The sequence below is a fragment of the Theropithecus gelada genome, chromosome 3 (genome assembly GCF_003255815.1).
Source record: "Theropithecus gelada isolate Dixy chromosome 3, Tgel_1.0, whole genome shotgun sequence".
NCBI classification, from domain to species: Eukaryota; Metazoa; Chordata; class Mammalia; order Primates; family Cercopithecidae; genus Theropithecus; species Theropithecus gelada.
Window position 1 is genome coordinate 164,775,321 of NC_037670.1, and position 11,329 is coordinate 164,786,649.

At 47.5% G+C, this 11,329-nt stretch overlaps 1 non-coding gene across 1 annotated transcript; it reads left to right on the plus strand.

Moving 5' to 3' along the window:
* Window positions 1-4,177: 4,177 nt before the first annotated feature.
* On the plus strand, window positions 4,178-4,340 carry LOC112622000. Its single transcript, XR_003118908.1, has one exon. It is a non-coding gene; the product is annotated as a U1 spliceosomal RNA (small nuclear RNA).
* Window positions 4,341-11,329: the final 6,989 nt, after the last annotated feature.

Here is an 11,329-nt window from a genome sequence, read left to right on the forward strand (position 1 = left end):
TAGCTCTTTCAAAGTCTAACAGGCAGTAAATGATACAGGATTCAAATGAAGGATGGAAGCCTCTGGAGTACATAATGGTCTATTTCTCCATTAGACTGGGGTTATGGCCACTCCTATGGCGCTACCAGAGAGGACACAACTCCCCTCCAGCCATGTGGTACCAGGAAGGAGTGCAGGCCCATTGTGGCCATATCCACTTTTTCAAGAAAAGTCATAAGGATCAACACTGGGTGGATACAACAAATCTAGCTAAATGCAGACTGAGGTCGCCCAGCTCTGATCATTGCTGTACCCACACCACCCTACAGCGACACATCTTAAGGGCAGGGTGCTGTTGTCCATGTCCATGGAAAACATGAGTTACCAGGGGTGGGCTCAGAGCAGCAGGGAGCCTGGCTGGACACACATGGTGAAAAGGCTGCTGGGCTGGGGTGCCTGTGTCTAGAAGTTGGTCTCCTGCCTTTCAGCGGTGCTTGGTGATCTGTCTAGGCCTCTGGCCAGTCCAGGATTCTATGAATGTCATCGCAGAGAGCAACAGCAAAGGCTCTAAGGCACAGAGAGATGTTTGATGTCTGCGAAGATGGGCTCTGTGGCATATAACCGGATTGTCCCAGTTGGCACGTAAGCCACACAAAATGTGCAGAACCCGAGGCTACACCTTCGATTTCATGTGTGCTGAGAAAACTGGCCGTGCACGGGGTCTGTGACATCCCGGGGAGACTTCGTTCAGCTTGGGCGCTGCACCTCAACCACACAGGGAGGGCTGGGGGCTTTTCCTAGTTTGCACAAAGGCGCCGTCTGTGAGATAAGCTGCACATCGTGGGTGCGCGTCCACCCGGAGAAGGGACCTTTTCCAACTCACATCAAGTTTCCTTGCGTCCCCGGGGGCCCTGAAGCAGTTTGGGGTGCTGCTGACCTTCCCCACACCCCCACTGCTTTCTATTTATATCTTCCCATCTTTTCTACTGTTGAGAGTAGGGTGGGATTTAGGGGACCCAGGAATGCCGGAATTCTGCCCTGGCTCTTCCACCGCTTCCTTCCTGTGGGGTTCCTGGGGACTGGCACACACAGAGGATAAAGGCAAACGGCACAGAGCCTGACACTCCACTCCGGGCAGGGCTCTGGGCTGCATGGCACAGCTGAGGCTCGGAACTCCAGGATCCAGAGGTTCTCCCTTCCCTGGCCATGCTTGGGCCCAACCTGCCAGTACTCATGTGGGGAGGATGAGGGAGGCCAGAAGGACAGGCTCTGAGAGGACCTTGATTCGGCGTCCTTGTTCTGTCCCCAGAGCTGGAGGAGCCAGTGAGAAGGGCAAGGTCTACCAACCCCCTGAGAGCAGGATATAGGAGGGAAGGCCACACCTTGGCACAGACCTTATCACACAGGGTCCCTGCCACCTTATACAGGTGGCTGAAGCAGAGTCCCAGATCCTGGCCAAAGCGATTGGCAGCAGCTTCCTAGAGGGAAGCCAGCCGAGGGGCGGGCTTCTTGTCCCTTACGGGAACATGGTCTCATTTAATCTTCACAGCCTCCCTGTTTACAGATGGGGAAACTGAACTGCGTGCTAAACGAGGATGAGGAATTGGGTCAAGGTCACGCAGCTAGTAAGCAGAGCTGGGCTTTGGTGCTGTGGCCGACTTTGCAGCCTCTGTCCAGGTTCCTCTTTGGGATACGACTGCTGACAGTTCACCGCTAGTCTCTTCCCAGGAATAGCCCTGCCCAAAGGGGGCTGCCTGGCCCAGGGGTAGCTCCTTCCTTGCGGGCAGCCTGAACTCAACTCAGCCATGTAGGGGTGAGATATGGGGAGAGGGGTGCAAACACCCAGCCCCCTGCCTCCACTCAGGACAACTCTGAAGGGCTTTGTAACTCGTCATGGGATGGAGGGCCAGGCTTTGGTGGCAAGTGCATCCCATTTCACCTTCTCCCTTGGCCCAGCCCTGCTTTCCTCTTACAGCTGCTGTGCTGAGCACATGCCCAGATCAGCCTCTGCAGGCATCTTGCCTATGCCATCTGCACTCCCCGTCCTTAGGAAGTGCTGCCTCACCTCCTTCCTAGGACCCAGGACAAATAAACCAAAGATCCAAAAAGTAGAGGGTGAGGTAGCCCAGAGGTTCACAACAGCGGGAAGTCACTGCCACCCCTAGGCTGGAGGGACAGGAGGGGGTGGGGTGCCTGCGTCTAGAAGTTGGTCTTCAGCCTTTCAGCGGTGCTTAGTGATCTCTCTAGGCCCCTGGCCAGTCCAGGATTCTATGAATGGGGACAGGAAGAAGGGGTCGGGCTTCCCTGCACCCAGGGAACACCCATCAAAGCCGGGCCATGGTGGGTCTGTCAAGGGGGGATATGCAGCCCTTGACGGAAACACTCCTGAAGTTGGGGGCCCAGAGTGACACCCCGGCTTCTCCCTTTCTGCTTGACTTTTCTGATGATAGACTACCTAACAACACAAGGTGTTCATACCAAGGTTTTAATATGCACGTATTTGGGTCATGTTAAAGATTTCGTCAGCTTGGGGTCCATAATAATTTTTTTTTTTTGAGACGGAGTCTCACTGTGTTGCCCGGGCTGGAGTACAATAGCATGATCTTCGGCTCACTACAACCTCTGCCTCCCAGGTTCAAGGAATTTTTCTGCCTCAGCCTCCCAAGTAGCTGGGATTACAGGCACCCGCCACCACGCCCAGCTGATTTTTGTATTTTTAGTAGAGATGGGGTTTCACCACGTTGGCCAGGCTGGTCTTGAACACCTGACTTCAGGTGATCCACCTGCCTCGGCCTCCTAAAATGCTGAGATTACAGGCGTGAGCCACTGCAATAATTTTTTCTTTTGAAAGAGAAACACTGCTGTAGGATGATATGCCAGAGGTGCGTGGCAAAGTACCTCCCTCTCCGGCCCAGCCACCACAGCCTTAAGGTCCAATTCCTTAAGTTTCGATTCCTTTGATCCTTCGGGATATAGGGGTGGGGAGCTGAAAACAGCCCTTAGGGTCAGAGGATGCTGGAGCACAGGAAGAGGTCCTAGAAGTTTCCTTGTCCACACTCCTTACTTTACTGAGGGGAAATGCCAGACACAGAGAGCTCTAAGCTTGGACAACCCCTTTTATGGAGAGTGAACTGTGGCGTTTTGGGGAACCATCACTACTGAGGAATGGAGTCACCGCAGGGCTTTTATTTTTATTTTATTTATTTATTTATTTTGAGACAGAGTTTCCCTCTTGTTGCCCAGGCTGGAGTGCAATGGCGTGATCTCGGCTCACTGCAGCCTCCACCTCCTGGGTTCAAGTGATGCTCCTGCCTCAAGTCTCCCAAGTAGCTGGAATTACAGGCCACCATGCCCAGCTAATTTTGTATTTTTAGTAGAGACAGGGATTCACCGTGTTGGTCGGTCTGGTCTCGAACTCCGGACCTCAGGTGATCCGCCCACCTTGGCCTCCCAAAGAGCTGGGATTACAGGCATGAGCCACCGCACCCAGCCAATCGCAGGGCTTTTAGATCTCAGCCTAGATGAGGGCTTGTATGTGCACGTGTGTGTGTTTGGTGTGTGTGTGTGCATGTACATGGTACGTGTGTACATGCATGTGTGTGACACATGTGCATAGTGTATGGTATGTGTGTGCCTGTGGGTGCACATGTATGTACATGTATAGTGTGCATGCATGTGTGTGGCGTGTACATATGTGTGTGCATGTCTGCAGTCTCCACCTTGGAAGTTCACATCTTTTGAATTTCTTTCTTTTTTTTTTTTTTTGAGAGGGTCTCACTCTGTCATGCAGGCTGGGCTGGATTGCAGTGGTGTGATCTCGACTCACTGCAATCTCCACCTCCTGGGTTCAAGCGATTCTCCTGCCTCAGCCTCTCAAGTAGCTGGGATTACAGGTGCCTGCCATCACACTGGGCTCATTTTTTATATTTTTGGTAGAGATGGGGTTTCTTCATGTTGGCCAGGCTCATCTCGAACTGCTGACCTCAAGTGATCCACCTACCTTGGCCTCCCAAAGTGCTGGGATTACAGGTTGAGACACCAGCCCCAACTTTTGAATTGAGACACTGGCCCCATCTTTTGAATTTCAAGTGGCCGCAGGCATTAATGATAGAATGTGAATACAATTTGATTTGTATTCATATGGAGGTAAAGTGCCTCTGGCCTGTCCCCATGGTAGGGAAAAAAGATTGGCCTAGAGATACTTACCTGCTGGGGGAGATACCATGATCACAAAACTGATCTGCCCAGGGCAAGGCTCATCCATTGCACTCTGGATGGGCTGACCCTTGCAATTTCCCCAAATGTGGGACCTCAACTGCATAATTTGTGGTAATGGGGGACTGTGTTTGTGCTTTCTCCTAGTAATGAAGGAAAAGGAAAAAGAGACTGTCCTGGAGAGATGAGGACTGAGAAACCCAACCCAGCCCCTGGCTCCAAGGAGTCCCGGCCCAGCCCTGGAGACAGCCCTTATCAGCTGCCATCCCAGCTTCCTGTTTTTCAGTGGGCTGGGGACTGGGGCTGAAGGAACATCTGCTTCTGTTTATTCTTCCCCTTTATCTTAATGGGTTCCCTGAGATGGCTCCCTGCGACACCTCTCACCACTGCTCTGTGTACTCAGGTATGTACTGCTCCCTGTCCTGGCTAAGACCCAGGAAGGGAAGGAGGAAGCATGGAGGGGCCAGAGACTTGGTGCCCTGTGATTAAACCTAGTTACTAAACAGGTCCGGGACTTAAAACTGGACCCTAAAGTCCATGTGGAGGAGGGAAAAAAGGAATACAAGGCGAAAGACTCTCCTCCTGAGGGTGAGAGCAGGACATGGCAGGTTGCTGGAGGCAACCTTAGTGGCTAAGAGAAATATAATTACTTTTCAATTTCGGTTACACCTAGGCTAATAACCACAACTGGAAATTCTTGTTGGGAGGAGGAAGTTTTCTCTTATTAAGAGATAATAGAAAGTCATTCACCCTTGAACCTAGAACAGTCAACTTTAAACTGAAAGAACTTGACTCCGCTCGGGCCTCTGCTAGCCTGCAGTGCTTATCTGCACCTCTGTGCAGATCAGAAAAAGGCGCTCCTTTGTCCAAGCAGTCACAGCCCCCAACTTGGCAGGTGTCCCCCTCCCTATCCCCTTCCCCAGCACCCTGTGACAAAGACAACCTGACATAGGTACATCATCATAGCAGCTTTCTCTTCTCCCTCACTAACACTTTCATTACCCTGGACAGCTTAAGCTCTGAATGGACCATCTCAGAAGCACAGAAAAGACTTGCAGGTGAGAAGCTGGAAGGGCTTTCAACATTCCCTTGGTCCAAAGTCCCTGCTCCAATTCACTTCATGATAAGTCTTCTGGTTGAGTTTTAAGAAAGCTTTCTCCTCATATTCTGGGTCGATCAAGATCATTCTAAACTATGATTATTGGCAATTTAGAATCAATGAGAAAGGACAGAGCGAGACTCTGTCTCCAAAAAAAAAAAAAGGCAGGTGCGGTGGCTCACACCTGTAATCCTAGCACTTTGGAAGGCCGAGGCGGGCAGATCACCTGAGGTCAGGGGTTCAAGACCAGCCTGGCTAACATGGCGAAACCCCATCTCTACTAAAACTACAAAATTAGCTGGGCGTGGTGGCACGTGCTACTCAGGAGACTGAGGCAGGAGAATCACTTGGACCTGAGCCAAGATCGCACCACTGCACTCCAGCCTGGGCAACAGAGCAAGATTCCAGCTCAAAAAAAAAAAAAAAAAAAAAAAGGAATGAGAAAGTTTCCAGATTGTACTCAAGGATTTCTTTCCCTAAATTTTGCTTAATACCTATTACCTTAAAGCATGGTTGTTTTTTAAAATGTAGATATTATCAAGTTCAGTGCTGCTTAAGGAGTTTTCTTCTTTTGTAGCCAAAATGTCAATAGATTATGGTGGTTCCAAGCGTGGGCTTTGGCATCAGAATGATTAGAGTTCCAATTGCTAGCTCCTCCTCTTGCCAGCTGAGAGGACCTGGGCCATTTACTTAACTTTTCCACACACTGATTTCCTCATCTGTAAAATAGGGATAAGTAACATAATCTACTGTAAAGAATTAACATGTGAATTAAATGAGGATGCATGGAAACATGTGGCCCAGTGCCCAGCACTTGATCAACATTAGCTACTATTAAGCTAATTTTAAATAGGTAAGGAATGTGATACCATTATTCTGTTTTCTTTTTTCTTTCTTTCTTTTTCTTTTTTTCTTTTTTTTTTTTTTTTTGAGACAGAGTCTTGCTCTGTCACCCAGGCTGGAGTGCAGTGGCACAATCTCAGCTTACTGCAACCTCCACCTCCAGGCTTCAAATGATTCTCATGCCTCAGCCTCCCAATTAGCTGGAACTACAGGCACCGCTACCATGCCCGGCTAATATTTGTATTTTTTTTAGTAGCGATGGGATTTCATCATGTTGGCCAGACTGGTGGAATGTGATACCATTGCTCTAGGTAATTGAGAGGATGACCATGTTTTCTGCCCCTTGGAGAAATGGTGAGTCCCCAGTCTGGGGCAGGGAAAGTGAGCCTGGGCCATCAAATTGTGCCAGAAGACAAAGAAGTGTTCCAAGACGGCAACCAGCTCGAAGGAAATTTTACTTGCCAAATTTAGGTCAATCCGAACATCAAAATAAATACTCAATATAGTTGGTAACACAATTTTTTTTTTTTTTGAGATGGAGTCTCGCTCCATCAACCAGGCTGGAGTGCAGCGGCACGACCTCGACTCACTGCAACCTCCGCTTCCCAGACTCAAGAGACTGTTCTGCCTCAACCTCCTGGGTAGCTGGGACTGCAGGCACGCACCGCCATGCCCGGCTAATTTTTGTATTTTTAGTAGAGACGGGGTTTCGCCATATTGGCCAGGCTGGTTTCAAACTCCTGACCACCTTGGCCTCCCAAAGTGCTGGGATTACAGGTGTGAGCCACCGTGCCTGGCCTGATAACACAATTTTTAAAACTCTCTAGTGATATTCAAAACAAGGAATAAAGGAAGGGAAATACCAGCTAATAAAAGTGAAAGGAATGATGGAATTGGAAATCACTATTTGGAAACCCCCAATTAAATAAAGATTTTTGATGAAACCACTGGACAAAAGGTTATTGCAGAGCAAGATACTCACATTGGGCTAAAGTATTACCTGCAGATGACTTGCAAATTACCAAAGGGAAAATTGCCTTTTTCAATGGAGAGAGCTGGTGGTCCTCACCTTACCAAAGTGATCAAACTCAGCCAGGCACAGTGGCTCATGCCTGTGATCCCACCACGTTGGAGACTGAGGCAGGAGGATTGCTTAAGGCCTGGAGTTCGAGACCAGCCTTGACAACAAAGTGAGACTCTGTGTCTCTACCAAAAAATAAAAAATTAGCCAGGCATAGGTGGCACTTATCTGCAGTCCCAGCTACTAGAGAGGTCGAGGTGGGAGGATTGCTTGAGCCCAGGAGTTCAAGGCTGCAGTGGGTGAGCTATGATCATGCCACTGCACACCAGCCTAGGCAATAGAGAAAGACCCCGTCTCCAAAAATAAAAATAAAAACAACAACTAAGCATTGCTAATAGTGCAGCTGTTATGCACTTATGCACTTTGTGATGTGATGTAATCTGAAATACTTAATACTACCACCTATGAATTATTCCTGCCATATGTGATAAACATGAATCTAATCAAGCCTCATGACTTAATGGTGGTAGAGGAACAAGTTAAATCCCACCAAAAGGATGAAAAGACAAATGTAAGGCCGGGCGCGGTGGCTCACACCTGTAATCTCAGCACTTTGGGAGGCTGAGGCGGGCAGATCACCTGAGGTCAGGAATTTGAGACCAGCCTGACCAACATGGAGAAACCCCGTCTCTACTAAAAATACAAAATTAGCCGGGCATGGTGGTGCATGCCTGTAATCCCAGCTACTTGGGAGGCTGAGGCAGGAGAATTACTTGAACCCAGGAGGTGGAGGTTGCGGTGAGCTGAGATCACGCTATTGCACTCCAGTCTGGCAACAACAGCAAAACTCCATCTCAAAAAAAAAAAAAAAAGAAAAGAAAAGACAAATGCACAGTGTGAAACGTACTATGAGACAACTAACCTGTGACAAAGGCTGTCTCCCTGACCAAACTTTAGTCAGACTCCTCTGAGCCCTCTTTTCAACTAGGCCTGGACCTTGGCCCCCGTCTTATCTTTGGTCTGCCCAGCCAGTCTTACAAAGAATCCTGCCAAGTCATCCCTCCACCCTACCTATCTGATCAAGCACCTCACCCCGCTTCCTTGATATCTAAGCCCTTAGCCTGTCTTTAGCAAGAATCACCTACGCTTGATGTCTCCCATCATGGGTCGATCAAGCTCATTCTAAACTGTGATTATTGGCAATTTAGAATTAATGGGAAAGGACAGAGCGAGACTCTGTCTCAAAAAAAAAAAAAAGGCAGACGTGGTAGCTCACACCTGTAATCCTAGCACTTTGGGAGGCCGAGGCGGGCAGATCACCTGAGGTTAGGAGTTCAAGACCAGGAAATTCCTATTAGTAATTTCCCGTCCACTGACCCCTCATCCTGCTCTTTGGCTGTGAACCCCCACTTGTCCTTGTACTCGGAGCTGAGCCAGATCACACTCCCCTATCGCAGCACTCCTATTGCAATAGTCTTGAATTAAGTCTTTCTTACTTACTGCTTGAGAATAATTTTTTTCTTTAAAACCTGGATACATCAAGAAGTCATTTTTTATGATTAATTGTTTTAGAATAAAAGAAATTAGAGAGACATAATAATCAAATGCATGTAAGATACTTTGATTGGGTCCTGGATCAAAAAAATGAAAAATATCTATAAAAGATATTTTGAGAACAATTGGATATATCTGATTATGGATTGGATACCATAAAATTATTGTTAATTTTCTTAGGCGTGCTAATGATATTGGTTATGGGGAGAATACCCCGAGTCCCACTAAATGCCCACATTTAGATAACACCTGTATTCAAGAGTTGTATTAGTTTCTTAGGACTGCGGTAATAAATTGCCACAAGCCAGGTAGTTTGCAACACAGAAATTTCTTCTCTCACAGTTCAAGTCCAAAATCAAGGTGTTGGTGGGGCCATGCTCTGTCTGAAGGCTCTAGGGACGAGTCTTCCTTGCCTCTTCCAGCCTCTGGTAGTTGCTGGCAATCCTTGGCGTTCCTTGGTTGGTGACATCAGGTGGCCTTCTTCCCTGTGTGTCTCTCCGTGTCTTCAACTCTCTCTCTCCCTTATAAGGACGGCAGTTATTGGATGTAGGGCCCACTCTAATCCAGTATGACTTCATTTCGAGTACCTCTGCAAAGACCCTATTTACCACTAAGGTCACATTCAAGGTATCAGAGGTTAGGACGTCAGCGTTTCTTTCATTGGGACACAGTGTAAGCCACAACATGAATGCGGTGTCATGATGTCTGACATATACCTTCAAAGGTCTCAGTAAGAAATTCTGTAGATGCGAAGAAGGAGGGGATAGAGAGAGAGAGGGGGAAAAAAACCTCAATGTGGTAAAATGTTAATGGTGGAATCTTTGTAGAAGGTATGGGGTGGTTGCTGTATTCTTTCAATTTTTCTGTAAGTTTGAATATTTTCACAATAAAAGGTTGAAGGAAAAACATAGATTCCTGCTAATTCCCCCCTCCACAGTCCTGTTCTATTTCCATATGTCTGAGGCAGGGCCCAAGAATATGTTTTTTTGTTTGTTTGTTTGATTGTTTGTTTGTTTGTTTTTGAGACGGAGTCTCACTCTGTCGCCCAGGCTGGAGTGCAGTGGCACGATCTCGGCTCACTGCAACCTCCGCCTCCCAGGTTCAAGCGATTCTCCTGCCTCAGCCTCCTAAGTAGCTGGGATTACAGGTGTGTGCCACCACACCCGGCTAATTTTTGTATTTTTAATAGAGACAGGGTTTCACCATGTTGGTCAGGCTGTTCTCAAACTCCTGACCTAGTGATCCACCCACCTTGGCCTCCCAAAGTGCTGGGATTACAGGTGTGAGCCAGCGTGCCCAGCCGAGAATACATGTTCTTAACAAGCATTACTATTTTTTAATAGGAACTTGCAGGTGCTTCTAATGCTCTGCAAAAGTTGATAAATACTGGTTAATGTTATAAACCCAAATGGATATATTCAAACCCCCTGCAACTTTTTTTCTGCCAACAAACCCTAATTATAAGATGCATTCTTTTGAGAAACAGTACAAATGTATGTAAAACTAAATCAACCAACACAACACACACATACACTCTCACACAAAGATAACGAGTATTTCAGTGAGCACTGATCAATGTAACAGTGTCTAGCAATTTATTATTGGACATATATGTCACAGAAGGGAATTATATCCAAAGTAAATCTATTTATTTTGAACATCCACAGGCTCCAGCTAGTTGTCAGTAGAATGCTTTGTAGCTTTTTTCTAAGTGTGCTCTGCAAAGCATCACGTGGGACCCCAGGTCGGGTTGAGGAGGAAGCACGGTGGACAGGATGAATCTCTTCCATCCCTACCTACCACCTTCAGTGGCTACAGCCCTATTTTCATCTCCATTGTAATATTGCATGTCTGTCAGATACTGTGTTTATTTAAAAAAAAAAAAAAAAGATTTTGTTTCTTAAAAAGAATTTTTTTACACCACTGGTCTAGTTATTGCCTTTTAAATTATATTTTATTTTGAGACAGGGTCTCACTGTGTGGCCCAGGCTGGAGTGGAGTGCAGTCACACCATCACGGCTCACTGTAGCCTCGACCTCCTGGATTGCTCAAGCAATCCTCCTGCTTCGGTCTCATGAGTAGCTGGAACTATAGGCTTGCACCACCACTCCTAGCTAATTTTTTATTTTTTGTAGAGACAGGGTCTCCTTATGTTGACCAGTCTGGTCTCCAACTGGACTGAAGCAATGGTTCCACTTCGGCCTCCCAAGAGGAGGGATTACAGTCATGAGCTGCCACACCCAGCCTAGCTATTGCCTTAACTGACACATAATAGATATTCAATAAAATGTTTACTGGCCGGCCGCGGTGGCTCATGCCTGTGATCCCAGCACTTTGGGAGGCCGAAGCAGGCAGATCACGAGGTCAGGAGTTCGAGCCATAACATGGCGAAACCCCATCTCTACTGAAAATACAAAAATTAGGTGTGGTGGTGGGCACCTGTAATCCCAGCTACTCAGGAGGCTGAGACAGAAGAATCACTTGAACCTGGAAGGCAGAGGTTGCAGTGAGTTGAGATCGTGCCACTGCACTCCAGCCTGGGTTACAAGAACAAGACTGCATCTCAAAAAAAAAAAAAAAAAGTTTACTGAAGGAATGGACTCCACACGATATCTAGA